Below are 11,781 nucleotides of genomic sequence, written 5' to 3' on the forward strand. Positions count from 1 at the left end.
CTTTTGTTCCTGGCGGAACTGTTCTTCGGTGGGCCCCCCTTCTTGACGCCACTGAGCCAGGCCGGGAAAGTCCTGGGGTTGTGCGTCCCCTTCGGTCGTTGGCTCTGGGGGGCTGGCCTCGTCGTTGTCTTCTACTGGGGCGACCGGGGGCGGAGGTGCTGGCCATTCCGGTTCTTCTGATCGGGGGACGGCATGGGCGGCCATGGACCGGGTGGTTATGCAGGCCCAGTCCGGGAGGCCCAGCATCCCCAGGTGCTCTCTTCTCTCGACGGTGGCCCACGGGGAACTTTCGAGGTCATTCCCCAGGAGGCAGTCCACGGGGGCATCGTCCCGGACCGTCACCTTCAACAGGCCGGAGACCCCTCCCCATTCGAATGGGACGCAGGCCATTTGACACATACTTTCAGAATTGTCGGCTGAGCGGACGGGGCAGAGAATGTTCGGCAGGATCTGCTCGGGCTTCACCAGGTGACAGCGGACGGCCGTCACACTGGCGCCTGTGTCACGCAAGGCCTCGGCCCGATGTCCATTAATGGTCACCCACTGACCGTATTTCCTGGTGTTAGCGGGTAGGGGAGCCCGCGGGACCATGTCTCTTCCCCCTAGGCACGCCAGGACCATGGCGGCCGGTTCCCACTCTTGCTGGGCCGGCTCATACTCTTCCTGTTCCTCTGATAGTCGCTCTTCCCCCAGGGCGGCGGCAGCTACCTGGCGGGGCTTGGGTGTTTGGTTCTGCGGGCAGCTCGGGTCATTGGCGTAGTGGCCGACTCGCTGGCATCGGTGGCACGTGATGTTGGCTCGGAACCCCGGGCGCATCGGGGGGTTGCCCCGGCCGGCCGGAGGCGGGGTGCTGGCCACGGGGGTTGCCGGCAAGGTTTCTCTCCCTCGCCCCTGGCCTCCTCCTCCTCGAGGACGGTGCTGGCCTTGGTTGCTTCGGTTCTGCTCGTGTGGCCCTCTCCGGCCCACTCGGGTGCTTTCCCATCGGTCAGCTTCGGCGGCGAGCTGCCGGGGGTCAGTCAGCTTGCTGTCGAGGAGGTGCTGCCTGAGCTCGACGAAACAGTTGTTCGACAGGTGCTCCCATACCATAAGGTTAAAGAGTTGCTCGTAGGTCGTGACATGGCTCCCCTTGATCCAACCCTCGAAGGCACGGCTGAAATAGTTAACGTACTCCACCCAAGTTGTACCCGGGATCCGGGTGCAATCTCTGAACCTCTGGCGGTACATCTCGGGTGTGAGGCCGTAGCGGGTGAGGAGGGCAGCCTTCATGTGGTCGTAGGACGACATTTGGTGATCTGGGAGCTGTAGCAGGGCATCGCGACCTTCGTTGACGAACCTCCCCCATAGTCCGGCTCCCCAATCACTCCGGTCGATCCGGTGGGAGGTCATGGCGATCTCGTAGGCTTTGAACCACTGTTGTATGTCGTCTTCTCGGACATACTCGCGGACAACATCCTTGGGGATGTGTACTTTTTTCTCGGTTGGCCCCGGGGTGTGCGGTCTCTCAGGCACCCCCGATTCTTTATTCTGTTTCCGAAGTTCTATTTCCGCCAGTTTGCGCTCGTGTTCGAGTGTTATTCTTTTTTCCTCAAGCTCTCTCTGTCTCTGCTTTTCTTCACGCTCCTCTCGGAGCCGCAGATGCTCTAGATTTAGTTTCTGCTCGGCTAACTTGAGTTCACCGTCCATCTTGAGCCGTGCCATTTCCAACTCGTGTAATCTGGTTTTTTCCCTTTCCTGGATCTCCTCCTGCGAGAGGCCCGTTCCCCGCTCCTCGGGAGCCGTGGCGTTCCCCTCTGGTGCGACACTGTTTCGGTCGGAGGGCCCGGCGATCCCAGTTTCTGTCCACGACTCAAGGGCGTGCTTCAAATCATCTTTGGTACTCAGGCCGGTGGTAGCAATGCCTAGTTCCATGCAGAATTGTTTCAGTTCGCGGTGGCTGTATTCTTCTAACTTATCCATTTGGAATTTTTCAGTGGAACCGCTATCTTTGGCCGACATCGTGGTTTTGTCGTGGGGTAAGCTACTCTCTGTACGATTACGCGTTGATTCGGATCGCGCCGCTGGCCACCAATGTTAGACGGACCGGGAGGGTCGGCCGAGGTCAGGGGGAGAGGTCTCCGGGGAGAGCCGTCTCCAGCGATCGTACAGACAAGTGACTTCCCCCCCACAGACAGACACCACACAAGGATAAGATTTAGTGTTCTTTATATGCACTTCTTAAGGTACGATGAAATAGTACAAGGAGGTCTGGACTCAGGGGTCCCCTCGATTTAGGTCTCTTAGGATAGGGAAGGGGAAGCGGGACAGTCTGTTTACCAGTCAGGTAGTTCGGATGAGATGATGGTTAGCCCACAATCCTCGAGCTTGGTGGTGTAGCTGGTACGGGCCGCGGCAGCGCCAGCAGGTCCCGGTAGAGATGGTCGATACACGGTCCGCGGCAGCGCCAGCAGGTCCCAGTGAAGATGGTCGAGGTACGGTCCGCGGCAGCGCCAGCAGGTCCCGGTGAAGATGGTCGAGGTACGGTCCGCGGCAGCGCCAGCAGGTCCCGGTGAAGATGGTCGTTACAACGGGCCGCGGCAGCGCCAGCAGGTCCCGACGGGGATGGATGTTGCAGAAGGCCGCGGCAGCGCCAGCAGGCAGGACGATAGTTCGCAAGATAGGGCTACGGCAGCGCCAGTAGTCCGTCCAGGCTGAGTTCTCTCGGTGTCTCTCGACTCCAGGATACAACTGCCATCCTGCTCCGGAGCTGCTCCAGTTATAGGGCAGGCGCCCTTTGATGTCCGGGTCCTCGCACTTGGAGGTCGGAGGGTCCGGGATGAAGGTGTCCAGACACCCAGCAGGGGGTGGAGCCAGCGCCTGGGGGAGCTGGAGGCGATCGGCACCTGGCGGGGGAAGAGCTCTTGACGCTTCGTTCTCCCATTGACCTGCCAAGTGGTCCGCTCACCTCCTGGGTGGATGGTGGTGCCGGGATGTCGGGGCCGGCCAGGCCCAGGGTTAGGGTCGGGGGGAGGCCACGCGACCTCATGGTGCAGGGCCCAAGATGGCGGCTTGACCCGGCCGGGGAAGCCGGTGGGGCTGGGCCCCGTGATGCATGGAGGTCCGAGGGCAGAAGTTCCGTCGGGAGACGGGGTGCAGGTGCTTTTCGTGGGTCACGCCTGGCGGCCCGGAGCTTGGGCCCTATCGTGCGGGGAGGGAGCAAGCCCTTCGTGTGGCCTGTCCAACACACGGGAGGAAGTCAGTGCGACTTCTTTTTGAGACAATAGAGCCCTTATTCTGCTCATCTTGTTGAACTCTGCTTTCAAGGTTGGGATAGAAGGCCAGATGGATACATCCAGTCTCCCATGCGGGGGCGGGAAAAGGACATTTTTACAGCAGACTACCCGTTGTGAGACAGTTACAATGTACGGGATTCCCACTAGCATCCCGCAGCATGCCTCATTATTCAAAAACAAATAACTACCGTTAGCTAACAATGTAAAAGTGGGCGTAATTGCTGGCACACGATTTCCCTTTACAACGCAAGCTAAATTCGGTGCCTGAACGTTGCATGCGCCATGCAATTGGATGTGCCTACAGACTACTGAGTGATCAGGTGTGGAAGTGCATTCCTCTCCTTTCAAATAAACTTCTTTACCCTCTCCCATGCATCTGTATGTAAATGGGAGTGACCAAACTTCATGCAGGAAAGCAGTACCCAATGGTTCATATCTGCCTAGGTCATAATGTTTCATACATGAACTGAAATTAAACAATGGAAAAGGCAAGGTGACACACAAAGGGTTCAAAATAAAAAACCTTTTTAATTGTCAAGCTTGACTGAACCTATAGAGAAACTATTAGGTAGGTTAAAACCGTCACTCCCGCTATCCGGAAACAAGAGTGAGGGTGTTGTGGACTTAATATAAGCACTACTCAGGCGTCTCAAATCATAAGACCAAATGTTAGGTGCGCCATGTTGCAGGGATTCTGCTCATGCACAGAACTATGTGCAGGAAACCAGGACCTCAGTGAATTGCGGTGTACCAAAAACTCACCTCAGTACCCAGAACCCCTATCCGACTAGCATCAGTGTCTCATTCGTTCTCCGTATCATCTCAAAGCTACCAATGATTAGACAACCCAGAACAAGCGACTTAGAGTACTATCAGGAATGGTGGGAATCAGAAACACCTTTTCGTTATTATTCTCATATCAGTCCACAACAAGAGTAATCAGAGACACATTATAGTTTAAAATGTTTATTTTTAACTACGTGCCCTAAGATGCAGTACTTTGGCTAACATAAGCAGATAAATGATTAAAAATAAAACCATCAGCATTGTTGCAATACCATATAAAATGAAAGGAGAAATCATGTTATAAATGATAGTGGATTATAGTCACCCTTCCTTCATAAGAAAGCTAGTTTTATTAAACTAATAGAAGGTCTCTAGGTTTAAATGGGGAACCCCATACCGTAAATATCAGCTTAGGTGAATCCCATCACAGGATCAGCTCTGCCCTGTGTCTGTATAAGGTCTTCTCCAGAGTGTCTGAATCATGCATGCAAACTGCAATATTAAAGGCACTCGAGTCTCAGATATTTTCAGCTGTGTGCGTGTTATGGCTAGAGCGTGGGCCGATCAACATGAATTCAAAAGCATACATTGTTATTTGGCCCTGACGGCTTCTGCACACAGTGTTCAGACCAAGGTCGCGGTGCAAGTCTAGGGATGTGAACAACAGACCGTTCTCATGTGAAGGAAAAGCAAGCAAGCACTTTTCTTATTATAACAGCTACCTGCAGTGTCGTGTGCAAAAGCAGCAAAAGTGGCAAGATGGCGTTTTAAATCTAAGACGCTTATGCTAACATAGCAATGTGTGTACCTGGAACTCCGTCTCCACTACATAAAAAGAAAACAGCAGTCCTGACATTGCAGACTGCAGGAGCACTGCAAGCTGCTCAAACGCGACATTGCCCTCACCATGTATGGCAAGGTCAATCAATGCATTATTTTTAATATATGCCAGTCACCCCTAAGGAAGGCCACCTGAGTCCAGGAGGCAGGGTGCATGATGTTAAAGGTGAGGACATATAAGTGCAAGCTTATATGCCTCTATAGTAGCCTTTCCCATTAATGGCTACTATAAGTGATCAGCGGTCCATAGGATAAAATGGACTGATACACTACACGGCCATCCTGAGGTTGCCAGCTCAGTTATGGCACCACCAAAATATGTCATACTTAGGTGCCGATTACGATCCTGTAAAAACCGGGTACGAACCGTCGGACGGAGCATATTCTCCGTCCGACGCGTACCCGGTCGGAACAATATACAAACATGGAAATACGATTCGCACGGAAATACTATTTCCGTACGATTCGTACAAAACACCGACCGACGAAAATATACATACAAATGTGATCCGGGAAAGCGCCGACGTGACGTCGGGATGCACGCAGCCTGCCTTTCACGAACCAGGAAGTACGATTCGCACCGACGTCATCCCGCACGGAGAATATTTTCCGGCAGCCAAAAACTGCCGGGAAATCAGGACGACGCGAACAAGGAGTACCTGCCCGCGATGGACAGACATGGACCCGAACCTACGTGTCATCCCGGCCCTCATAGCAGTCGACCTCCTCTACAGGTTCCGACGCAGACGCCGCAGAAGGTCAGAACAACAAAGGGAGGGGGGAAAGGGGGGGGGCAGGAGCAGGGGCAGGCCACAAAACCCCCACCCAAGTCACACAGCACACATGCCCTGGACATACCTGACCCCCAGGCCCTGGTCACTACGAGGGGGTGGGGGCGTGTCCAGCAAAGCCAGCGTCCGCCACAACAGAAGTGGTTGACGACGCGAACCGGTAACACAACAATACAGGTACGTCCCGTACCCACGCCTTAAGAGCGTGGGTACGAGTCGTACAACGCCCACACCTACGTCACCCCAACAATGGCGGGATGGCTCGTACCCACGTGGCAAAGGCCTGGGTACGGCCCTCACAAGCATTCCACAGCGTGGGTACGGATATGTACGGACCGTACCCCCACCCGCGTATGCATGGAGCGTACCCCCACCCCAACAGTGTACGTACGGACCGTACCCCCACCACCGTATGCATGGAGCGTACCCCCCACCCCAACAGTGTACGTACGGACCGTACTCCCACCCCCGTATGCATGGAGCGTACCCCCCACCCCAACAGTGTACGTACGGACCGTACCCCTACCCGCGTATGCATGGAGCGTACCCCCCATCCCAACAGTGTACGTACGGACCGTACCCCCACCCCCGTATGCATGGAGCGTACCCCCCCAACAGTGTACGTACGGACCGTACCCCCACCCGCGTATGCATGGAGCGTACCCCCACCCCAACAGTGTACATACGGACCGTAACACCACCCCCGTATGTATGGAGCATACCCCCCACCCCAACAGTGTATGTACGGACCGTACCCCCACCTGCGTATGCATGGAGCGTACCCCCACCCTAACAGTGTACGTACGGACCATAACACCACCCCCGTATGCATGGAGCGTACCCCCCAACAGTGTACGTACGGACCGTATCCCCACCCGCGTATGCATGGAGCGTACCCCCATCCCAACAGTGTACGTACGGACCGTACCCCCACCCCCGTATGCATGGAGCGTACCCCCCCAACAGTGTACGTACGGACCGTACCCCCACCCGCGTATGCATGGAGCGTACCCCCACCCCAACAGTGTACGTACGGACCGTAACACCATCCCCGTATGTATGGAGCGTACCCCCCACCCCAACAGTGTACGTACGGACCGTACCCCCACCCGCGTATGCATGGAGCAAACCCACACCCGTGTATGTTCTAAGCATACATATCCTGATATAGGAGGGTTGGGTGCAGAGTCCTCCCAGCAGTGCCCAGACACAGGAGGGGTGGGTGTAGAGTCCTCCCAGCAGTGCCCAGACACAGGAGGGGTGGGTGTAGAGTCCTCCCAGCAGTGCCCATACACAGGAGGGGTGGGTGTAGAGTCCTCCCAGCAGTGCCCAGACACAGGAGGGGTGGGTGCCTATCACTCCCAGCAGTGCCCAGACACAGGAAGGGTGGGTGCAGAGTCCTCCCAGCAGTGCCCAGACGCAGGAGGGGTGGGTGTAGAGTCCTCCCAGCAGTGCCCAGACACAGGAGGGGTGGGTGCAGAGTCCTCCTAGCAGTGCCCAGACACAGGAGGGGTGGGTGTAGAGTCCTCCCAGCAGTGCCCAGACACAGGAGGGGTGGGTGCAGAGTCCTCCCAGCAGTGCCCAGACACAGGAGGGGTGGGTGCAGAGTCCTCCCAGCAGTGCCCAGACACAGGAGGGGTGTATGCAGAGTCCTCCCAGCAGTGCCCAGACACAGGAGGGGTGGGTGTAGAGTCCTCCCAGCAGTGCCCAGACACAGGAGGGGTGGGTGTAGAGTCCTCCCAGCAGTGCCCAGACACAGGAGGGGTGGGTGCCTATCACTCCCAGCAGTGCCCAGACACAGGAGGAGTGGGTGCAGAGTCCTCCCAGCAGTGCCCAGACGCAGGAGGGGTGGGTGTAGAGTCCTCCCAGCAGTGCCCAGACACAGGAGGGGTGGGTGCAGAGTCCTCCCAGCAGTGCCCAGACACAGGAGGGGTGGGTGCCTAACACTCACAGCAGTGCCCCTGCAAAGAAAAGGGTGGAGTACCCACAGATCCAATGCCCACAAATGTCAGTCAGGTGCACAAAGATCCTGCAGTACATGTACCACATGTGTGCGAGGCTGGGAGTATACACATGCATAGCGCCGAAAAGAAAACATGTCCACATGAAGTCATGTCAACAGTCTACATACACAAGTACAGTGACCACCAAGGACGCCACGAATGATGCAGGTGGAGACATCGCTCAGCATGCATGGCCAAAGTCTAACGAGTCCGTCACACACCCAGCCAATGTAGACACAGCTCAGCACCACATATTGGAATGACCCTGCAGGGAAGATGTCAGGTTACACAGAGGAAGGAACACACCTTGGGACGATGTCACCATGCAGTAACTGCTTACATGAACAAAGTAATGTAGCCAACAGCTTGTGATGGCACACAGATACCAGGGTCCACCCCATGACCAGCACAAGACGACAATTCCCACACACCCAACACATTATCACCACCCAAAATAATGGAGCAGGTCCACCAACAGCAATACCAGATAGACAGTAGTGTACGAAGGAAAAAGAAATTGCTTTATTCTGCATCCAAAAATCTGTTTGTCCCTTGAAAGTTCAAAATGTACAATGCCCATAGGGCAATCCAAAGTTCAAATCCAGGTGGGGGACACAGTGGGACGCGTGTCCCCTAGCTTGCCTGCACAGCCAGACTCCTTTGTCTTCCAGAGGGGGGGGGGGCATCATGTGGGGGGGAAGGACCAGGCACCGCAGGGACATGAGGGCGAAGGGTAGGCGTCGTGGGTGCAGGAATGGAGGACTCCACCACAGGGGGTGGGGCAGCGCCAAAGGCGGAGGTCAGGATGGCGCTGCACACCTTAGCAAGGTCCTCCAGCGACTCCCCTGCACCCGAAGGAACCACAGGCCCCAAGGAGGGGGGGGGGTCGGAGGGATGGGTCGCAGCGCCACTGGGGGAGGGTGTGGACAGGGGGGGGGACTCAACTCCCCTGCCGGTGTCCTGCCTCCACCGCTTGCGGGGTGGTGCCACACTGGGGCTGATGGACAGACTGGGCAGGACTGACCAGGGGCAGGGGGTGCGTGCCTGGCAGGAAGGAGACATGAGGTGACCGGGCACGCTGGGAAGGGACACGAGCAAGTGGGAGGCGGCTGATGGCAATGGAGGGGGCGGGGAGAGATGTTGTGCTGCTGTCAGATGGTGGTGCAGCCTCCGCCCACTCGGAGAGCTCAGCCTCGGACCCGTCAGCTTCATATTCTGTGGTGGCAGTGGACAGGTCCTCCGCCTCACTCCCCTCAGCCTCAGTTCCACTCGATGTGCCAGCCAAGATGTCACCGCTGGCACTGGTGCTCGGTCCCTCCGCTTGGTCTGTGCTGATGTCTCCATCCGTGTCCCCTGACGATGCTGTGGGCAAGGTGAAAAGACAGGAATTAATCATACACCTGTATGCATATGTCACATGAGTCCAATCTACATAGGTTACAGTGCATAGCCTGAAAAGAAAGATGAGTAATATCTACAAAACAAGGTACATATGTAGGCCCTGCAACACACAGTTGGTTCACCCACCATGCCACTGAAAAACTATGGAAAGCATGACACAATAGCAAATGACATGAAATGGAGTTTGACAGAGGAGCCAGGCTCTGGGGACAATCCAGCACTGCATCTGCACCACACAGCGTTGCCGAAAATAGGGATGAGCAGGGACCATATCCATGAACTTTAGGCACATGCTGCATAGGTAATACTGATAACATGCCCAACATGACTGGCTCACTGCACCTTGAGTATATGTCCAGACAAACATCACACACTGGCCAGACCTAGCAAGGAGATTTCAGGTGTCGACATGTAGGCTTTGCCCGCACCAACCACCCCCTACATGAGACAATTTGTTGAGACACAGGAAGCACTTACATCTCTTAGTCTGGGTGAAATACACATGGGCTGGAAAAATGCAAGATTGGACGCCAAATACCCAAGGTGCGCCTGTCCAAATAATCATGTACAAATGGGCATCATCAGATGATTGTAACAAGACACACAGGCACTGGCCACCGTGAGTATGAACAAGGAAAATCAGGTCAGGCTGTACAGTGGACACTTGTTCTACATTTTACTTCAATATACATGGTGCCAGGGGACAATGGCACAGAGCACAACCTATGCTGTAGACACTGAGAGTGTCCACATTTTGTGATGACACACATGACACCTAGGAAAATATGCCCCAGGGGACAGTAGTGGCCACACAACTCCATGGTCCTGAATGGGAATGACTGCAACACACGCCACCATCCCTGCACTATGCGTATCGCACACTCATGCACATCATGTAACAGGCCACAACATAGGACATGCGTGCTGTAAGGCATGACACTTGAGAGACTAACTCCCATGTCTGGACTCAGCATCAGTGCCAACTGACATGGACCCCACAAGTACTGAACTGGACAGGGCACAGGCAAGGTCCCAAAACCTGTTACACACCACCCCCACACATGATGCTACAGGCATTGTTCACGTGGATAAACTGCCAGCCTAGATAACCTTGTGAAGGAGTGACTACACACAGACCAGGGAACACATTGCAAGGAGGGGAAGGGAGGCAGGAGAGCACCGCTATACTGTGGGTAACAGGATCTGCACAGCACCTTTAAACCCTGGCAGTGTATCCATGCAACTGCGCACCTACAAATGCTGGTGACACACAACAAACACACATGTACCTACCCCCTTCCTGCTGCTGCTTCTCCTGTAAGTGCCTGTCCAAGTCTGGAAAGACCACCGCCAGCACACGCTTGTGGATGTGGGTCAGACGGCGGCACCCACGGTTCTTATGGGTCTCAGGTGAGTCCCCCAGCAGGACCCGTGCGATCCTCCGCGTCCAGCACCGGATATCCTGCCAGCGTTTTCTCACCTGGGCCAGGCGCCGCTTGCGACCCTCCGTCCTCCTCACGGCACTGACTGCGTTCATCCAGATCTGCTTCTTGGCAGAGGCGCCTACCTGTGAGGATGAACAAGTGACACTACATCAATACACCTGGCACATGTCACAGAGACACATATTAGAACAAATTTGCTGGTTACAACAAGGCATAGTATGCATCCAACGCATTGCACCTTTGTCATAGGGACATTATCCTCTGGGGAAGGGCAAAAGCAGTACGTGCCATTGAAAGTACACAGGTGGAATGAGGGCAACAACACAATCAATGATCCAGGCTCACACTGTGCATCACAAGCTACACCAGGATTATGTGCAGCACCTCAAAGCAGTAACATGCCACAGGCCACTGACGCTACCGCAGCAGAGTACACAGACACACACAGCCACAGGACATTCACCTGCCATTGCCAAATGCAGCTACAAACCTCACTCTGCACATGTGCCACTAGACGGGGGGGGGCTCACAGGTGTGGGGCTGGCTCTGCACATCAGACACACAGCACTGCTCCCTGCTCACATCAGATGGGCAGGGTATATCCATCCCTCATGCAGCTTGGGTGCTACACTCCACATATGCACCCACCCACATGACAGGGGACTTACACACACACCGATGTCCAGGGTACGAACACATCATGTGGACACTCTCAGCACAGGTACACAGAACTAACACACATCTGTGGGTACAGTCACCTGTCACACTGGGCTGACCACATAATCACATGAGGACTGTAGAGGCAACATTCCCAGGAGGATAAGACAGGCCGAATGTGGCATGCACCATGCAGTGATTGTCACAGTAAACACAATGCAAGTGAGGACGGCAGACATGCACCACAGCATGCTCTGGCTGGGAGACATCAGGCATTCCCCCCCTGGGACCCCCCCTACAGTACATTGCATGTGTGTCACACCTGGACACAATGCCAGAAGTCACAGTCACAAAAAAGGGACACAGTCTGTGCTAGTGGACTCTGCACTCACCTGATACCCTGGTCGCCCATACAACAGGGGGTACTGTGGGAGGATCACATCCAGCAATGCCAGGTTCTCCTCCAGGGTGAAAGGCTGGGCCCTCTCCACAGACCTTGACATGGTTCCAGGGAATCACGAGCAGCAGCTGGGTCGTAGAATCCAAAGATGTGCAGGCAAGTGCTCTCTCATGAGACCTGGCTGCCTTA

The sequence above is a fragment of the Triturus cristatus genome, chromosome 6, assembly GCF_964204655.1.
Source record: "Triturus cristatus chromosome 6, aTriCri1.1, whole genome shotgun sequence".
NCBI classification, from domain to species: Eukaryota; Metazoa; Chordata; class Amphibia; order Caudata; family Salamandridae; genus Triturus; species Triturus cristatus.